Here is a 7,386-nt window from a genome sequence, read left to right as displayed (position 1 = left end):
GTGAGCTGTAGGCAAAGTAAAGACGTCACTGCTGAGGTCAAATCGTGACGAGCAACGAAGGCGAGACGTGATAACAAAACAGCCGTGACTTTGATCGATTGTCACGCTGCTGTCATCATCTAAAAATGCACCTCGACAGTATCACAATTAATAACGTGGCATTACAAATTGATAACCGTGCAGAACCCATGTGCGTTTAAACAAAAAAGTGATTCATTAAAAAAAAACCCTGACCATTTTTGGGAGTTGTACCCATGGCTATGATATAGTTACATCCCCCATTGTAACCTCTTGATTACAAATTAAGATAGGACGTGACGTCAGTCTGGCTACTGACTCAGTGCAGTAACTTATCTCGCTGCTTTACAAGATGCTCGTGGTGGGATGGTGGCTGGCGGCAGTGGTTCGTTTATTTCCCCCCTAAGAGCCCAGCCCCCTGAGTTCGAACCCGGCCGCTGTTGTTGGTATCAGTGGCGAGTGAAATATGAACCGGCCTTGTGTTCCCTTTCAGCAATTTGCAGGGGTGAAGTAAGGTCAACCAACTACCGTGACGGTCCACAGAGTGGGGGAGTCTTCATCTGCGCACAAAGCTGTAGTAAAACATTAAGGAGCAGCTCATTAGCTGGAGGGAGAAGCAAATGTTTGTGGTTCTGCAGCTTGCCTCACTTGGGCGCCATACACGTTGATCTTATACGGCAGAGTACAACAGGAACAACAGAACATGCAATTATGGCAAGGAGATGTACACTGTCTTGCAATTAAATGATAAACGACTCTAGAATGCATTACTGTGCAGTGCTGCATTATTTAAGATAATAATAGTCATGCCAATTATCTGTCCAGCAACGCCAGTGTCTTTAGACGCTTTCAGCAAACGGACACAGTGAAGAACGGTCACACAAATCAAACAAGCAACACACCGCACGAGATGTTTAGTCTCTAGACTATATTCTTTATATTCTTAGGTTTTTTCGGTAAAGTCACGTAGGTAAAACATCAAAATTAATGAAAATAAAATAAAATAAAAACAAAAATCACGACGTTTTACCTACGTGACTTTACCGAAAAAACCTAAGAATATGATTCCTTGCAGTCACGAAAGCTTCAAATCTAGAATCTCTAGACTATATTTCAATAGAGGAAGGGAGAGAGTTAAAAGGATTTTATTTTTACCAGGTAAGGCACACTAAGCTACATGGCTCTTTTTTTAAATCAGAAGTGACCTGGCGACATGGAAATTTACGGCAGCCAAATAATCTAAACGCATTTTTCTAATTGTGGAGAAAAATCCACGCGACCACCGAGAAAACATGCAAACTACAAATATACAGCAAAACGATCTCCTGTATACCAGGCGAGGTAGTTAATATCGCGGCCACCATGGCGCCCCTGTCGAAATCTGGCAGAAAGGAGCCCATTAGAGACAGTGACAGAAGCAGCATCGGAGGAGTGATGACCACGTGCATTGATATTGATGGGAATTCTGGGAGAGGAGGCAAGTGTCTTGCAGAAAATATATTTGAAAAAAAAATAGCAGAGAGTGTTGAATGAGTAGGCCACTGAAGGTCAGCGACTACAACTTGGTGAAAGATTGTGTAGTTCATGCGCGCGAGAATAGGAAAGCCAGCGGTGGGATTAGTAGATTGGCGCAAAGTGTGAATACAAATTAGGGTTGGTATGGTTGTGCATTTATTATAGCGAGTGGGCTGAGACCATTGAACTCCCCGTACATACTGATGTCTCGAAATTACAACACTGTACAAATCGTCCCATGAGTCACTCTACTTTGTACTTTAGAGGCTTCGTGGTAACCACCTATAATTTGAACGTTGATATATTCCACGGCGTTTGCAACGTTTCATTGGGTAATATAATACATCAATATAATTACTATTAAATATGAGCAGCTCAATAGAGCAGCAACATGAAAAGAAACGCATTTTCCTCCCACCTGTGTGACTTTTACATCAGTGAGTAGGCCGGAGAACGTATCGGTATCAAGGCATCCATTCAGTTGCGTAACGTGAACAAGGGCCAGTGACGCGTGTGCCGGATGAAAGAGCATTCTGGACACGCGATGTTGCTGACGTCCATGGGTTGTCAAAGCTTTCTGGGATGAAAAGACTGAACCTGTAGCCGGCACTGATGGAATATTAAATGTGAACTATGCACAGTATTTCACATCACAGGAATGATGACGAGCCCGTATATTACCAAAGATTTTTAACCGGATGCCGTGAAGGTCACCTTACGTGATGGCCTTTCAGAAGTGGCCTTAGCTGTCTGTTAGGCCTCGGCAAGGCCCTAGGCACAAGGGAGCTCTATGTCAAGTGGGTTTAACGATTCGAGCAAGAGAGAGTATTTACCAACTTGCTACGGTGGTTGTTAAATACTGAGATTGCTTAAATCAAGCGGCACGTGGATAATTGCTACCGTCAAAAGTGCCGCATTACTTTATTTGAATTTTATTTCATATATTCACAGTAAGGTATGCAGCTTCTGGGTTGTGCGTATAAGCAAAAATAGTAAATATTTCAACTGAAAAAAGACAGTGAATCAACAAATCTAGACAGACACTGAGAAGCTGTCTACGTATTACTGATGGTACGCGTACCACAGTTTGGGAACACCCTTGCTCTATCATCAACATCAGCCATAATGAGTCGAAGCTTCTTTGAGCCGACCACTTTGTGCCACCTACTGACTGAAGTCCAACTCTGCGTGTGGCACGTGGCACCACTGATCAGATCATTTGGCTTCCCTGATCGACCGCTCAGCTAGGCTCCTAATCTGCTCTTGAAAACACACTCTACGGCTTTGGAAAAAAAAGATATTACCATGAGCTCTGTCTCAGATTGCATGCGTATTTATCCACTAACCTCCACGCTTACCATGGCAAAATTAAGTGCAAATTGAAATGCTATTTCTGGGTTGGATAATCAAATTTGCAATATCAGCTCCTAACTCGGTGACTTAAACATACTATCTCAGAGATGATAATGGAGTTTGTGCCATGGCACATGCCTTAGTCCATATCCACTGTTATATGTTGTTGTCATTATATTTATCAGACCATGTGAGAACTGAGATCATTGCCTAATAATATAATCGGTAGACGATGATGATGATGAAGATGTTCATAGTCAAAACAATAGTTACCTCTTACTAATGTAGTCAGGACACTATATTAACGACATGGTAATATGGAGGTGGAATAAATCTAAACATTATTCCACTTGAAAATTAGTTCTATGCCTTTAAATGAGATTATTTATTGGAGGCTTTTTTCTTAGTGTAATAATCTATGAGGAATGGCACTGTGAGATTGCGACTGCGTAGGGAGACCATCCAGCAGTGGATTGCTCATGCTTGATTATTGTGATGTAAGTGGTTATAATACAATCGCCAGCAAACAATTTGGATCAGATGTTGCTGCTGAGCAACAAGATTTGAGTTAATACAGATCGGATGCAATTTCTCTTTAATCGGATTGAGTTCTGTTTGGACCCCTCTCTCAGCCTCGAATGTACTTTATGTTGAACTTATTTCGCACAGTATGTAGCCAATCAAGCTAATCGGAGGCGCGTTGCCAAACATTGCTAAAATCAAACCTCGCAACCACAGTGATTCTTGTTCATGCACTGTTATTGTATTATATCACTTAATAGTGAAAGTCACAACAGAGTGCAATGATCCACTGGCAGCTTTAGGGGGTCGGCCGACATTGGCAGTCGTCTGCGGTCCAAAGTAAAGGGGGTGGGCAGAAAAGAAACGCATTTCCAGAGATGCCGTCCACCCACGTGGTGTTTCCAAAGGCACCCACACCCCTGCAGCCTCTGGAAATGCCACCTAGGGTACGAATCAATCCAGCGCTGGCCCTGCAATGGTCCACTCTGCTCCTGCTGTTGTGGAGTGACTCATGCAGCCAGCTATGGCTACAGGGTTTGGTGGTACATGTTGTTTGTCGTTTATTGTGAAAATTCGGTCACAGTTCCTATGATCACTGTTACATTGCTTATGGCTTTATTTTGGTGATTTCGAAAAGTTTTTTGGTTTGGCCATGTTTGTTTGTTGTAGTACGGAGTTAGAATGATGGCTTTAATCTAAGTTGTCTTGTGGTTGTTGTTGTTGTTTGACTTGCAACCCACTGGGATTTTTGCACAGCGTTGGTGGACGGTGCTTTTTTCTGGAAGACTTTGCAGTTTTTTCCTGGATTTTTCTGTTTGCGCATAGTAGCTTTAAGATGTTTTCTTGTTCATGTTTTTGTTTTTTGTTTGTTGCGGTTGCACCCGATTCAAGAGCCGAATGGCTCACAGGGCTAAACCAAATAAATGAAACTGAAACTGCAGTTAGTTCATGCCCGCTGCAAAGAACACGGCACACAATGTGGTGACTGCCCTTGACGATGAGCAGGCAGCAGTGAATCGTCAAGCTGTCGACTGTTCAAACTCAGCAACGTTCAGGCGGTGCAGTGATCAAGTTCATAATGTAGTAACCATCTTCAGAATTCGATAACACATTCTCAGCGCTTTAACATTCCGAACAAAACGGGCAAAGTCCTCCGAGACACAATTAAAATCCTGACATTCAAGGGATTGTACGAAATGTGGTTAAGCCAGCCTAGATTACTGAGAGTGGCATTTGCCCAAGCTATTGCCATGCACACAGGCATAGACTTTCAATGCAGGGTCCGCGGAAACATTCACCCAGAGTGGCAGATGTGGCAGCCAGCTATGGTGGAAGGTGTTTTTAGACTTGACAGCATAATTGATGCTTTACCATATCACCCAAGGCGATTTAAAAAAAATATATAACATGCATATGTGTACGTTTTTCTTCTGAGCTATTGAAAACAAAGTAGTAGATTTATTATAATATATTTAAAAAAATTACATTTCAGCATCATCATCATCATCGTCTGCTATGTTACATTCACTACTGGGTCACGGTATCCTCGTATAATCACCGTACCTAAGGGTCATGCAAAACTTCAGTCCATCTCGCTGCCCATACATCAGCTGATCTCATTGCTACACTTCCGTGGTGTTTGCCCTCTTGGGCGTATTTTCTCCTTCGGCTGCCATTCCACCATCAGCCTCCTCCCACGGCGGCTATCATCCCTTCCAGAGAGGTGTGTCCCGCTGAAGCCTACTTATCTTTTATGACATCTCTAATTTGGATTTGCTCTCTGATCCACTCGTTCCCTTTCTGTCGGATTTCACATTTCTGATCCATGTCCTGGCACGTAATATGCGCCGACTTAAAACGTTCTTCTTCGGGCACAGCGCCTTCGATTAGCATGGTGGGCTGCGTACGGTGCGAACGAAGTTCAACGTACATACATTGGTAAGTTGCTTTGCAACAGCAAATGTAATCATCCGAAAGCTCTCCACTCTGCTTCCGTTAACCTCTTTAGTTCATAATATTGATTCCAATCTGCCATAAATGATTGCCCGACATATCCATATTCCTTTGTGTATTCCAGTTGTGTCCTTCCAACTATTATTTATGTTTGTTTAGCATGATATGGATATAAAAATAGTTAAATATGCTTCCAAATGTAGAGAAATAATAATTCTCTACATTTTGAAGCATAATTATCAAAACCATTTCTAAATATAGAATAGCTACATGAGCTTGCGTAAAGTAACATAACACAAATCGGAAGTCTATAATTGTTGGAAGGACACACCCAGGCATTACATTTAACACGTAGTTTATACACAATGTAGAGGACTCGTAATTAGACAGCGTTTATATACCCTGCAGCGTGTGTGTGGATGAAGGTGGTTAGCGCTGTGCTGCGCTGCGAACCCGGCCACCCGAGTTCGATTCCCACTCATGGCCAACACCAGTGATTATAATTTATCTAAACTCGCCCTGGGCCTCCCCTAGGTCGACTCAGCCTTAAATGAGTACCTGGTGCGATGAGTAAACATCGCCACTGGGGAGAGAAAGGCGGCCGGGCGTGGTGTTGGCCACCCACCCCCTCGTGTACCGTGCCGGCCTTCATAGGTGCTCGCTAACAGCACTTGCCCCAACAGTCTGTTAAGGCTATATTGGGGGAATCTTTGTCTTTGTTTTGTGCCGATGTGTGGAAAGTGATCGTGGAGTGTTTATAATCTCGGCGACCTGTGTTTAATTCTTTGTCAAACACATCGTACAGTGGCACATGCTATCTAAGCCGGTCCAAAGCCTCTGCTAGGTTGCATAAACCTCAAATGAGTAGCCAGTGTTGTATGTTAACATTGCCATAGGAACGCAGAGCACAACCTGTGTGCATTGCTGGGAACACGACCCCCTCTCGTGTTGAGCCACAACTGTATTAATAGGTAATGTCTAACACTACTTGGCTCACAAACTATCGGACTAAAATGTTGCGACGTTCATCTTCTTGGTTCTTTCGGTAAAGCGTTGTGGCCGAAACGTCGTGAGAATTATTTTATTGTTTTAGTTTTATTATTTTATTACTTCCCTTCTACGTGACTTTATCGAAAGAACCAAGAAGATGAATCCCTGCAGTCACGAAAGCTTTAAATCGAAATGTGGCGACGTTGTTATTCTGATTGTCGAATGCATGGCAATGTATGGCAATGTATGACAATGGGCCCAATTCATAAATTATTAAATTTCAGACGTTTCCAGAAATTCTGCTGGACAAATGTTGATGCCGACTTGCCTAGAGGGAATGACCATGGTGCCATTCCACCACGGACACAAGCAGACTCTGGAGTTTAGTGGAAACAAAAACTTAACCTGTAACCGTATTGTGAACCGCTACCCACGGCCTTGCTGATCGTGTAAAGGAGCACGATGGTTCATTCTCCTTTACAAGATCATCCTCACAGTGGATTTTGGCTAACCATTGAACAAATACGGTCACTGCATCGCGCACTTTCAGATGCGCTGCTCGGCCATCGGGAAAGCTCTTCCCTCCGATATTAAGAAGCTCTTGTGCACTTTTAAATCTAGATTGAAAATAATTTTTTTTGAACAGTTTTTTGTGCGTATTTAGTTTGTTGTCTTTCCCCCGCACCTCCGCTAAGCACGGTTGACTATGTACGGTGCGAAAGAAGTTCACTATATATACATACACATACGGGCATACACAGGGTCCATGCTTGGATTACTCGAGGAGTGTGGTAGGTTCGAGCCAAATTGTTTCTATCCTTGGTCATATCCAGCTGCACAGGTATCGAAGTACATTTGACAAGAATCCGAGTAATTTTAATGGTGACGTTGGTCTCGTACATGGGTGGGCACCCTGCAGCTTCGGAGCCCCATGCGGTGGCTCTTTGGCTGCCCACTTGCGGGCAGCCGTTTAAGAAAAAAACGTAAACCTTCTACATAATTTGACGTCGAAATAATAGATTAAATATGGCAGTG

At 43.1% G+C, this 7,386-nt stretch overlaps 1 long non-coding RNA gene across 2 annotated transcripts in view; it reads left to right on the top strand.

Moving 5' to 3' along the window:
• Positions 1–3,869: 3,869 nt before the first annotated feature.
• Positions 3,870–7,386, top strand: part of LOC144937975 (uncharacterized) — a 34,191-nt gene continuing 30,674 nt past the window's right edge. Inside the window, exon 1 of one of the 2 annotated variants that reach the window (XR_013637805.1) lies at positions 3,870–3,950. This is a non-coding gene — a long non-coding RNA (uncharacterized LOC144937975). Of the gene's footprint in view, positions 3,951–5,120; positions 5,132–7,386 lie in introns of those variants that run through there. The other variant, XR_013637807.1, reaches the window with a different exon arrangement.

This window comes from Lampetra fluviatilis, chromosome 2, assembly GCF_964198595.1.
Source record: "Lampetra fluviatilis chromosome 2, kcLamFluv1.1, whole genome shotgun sequence".
Lineage (NCBI taxonomy): Eukaryota > Metazoa > Chordata > Hyperoartia > Petromyzontiformes > Petromyzontidae > Lampetra > Lampetra fluviatilis.
The sequence above is the reverse complement of the archived record's forward strand: the minus strand, read 5'-3'. Positions and strand labels throughout refer to the sequence as shown.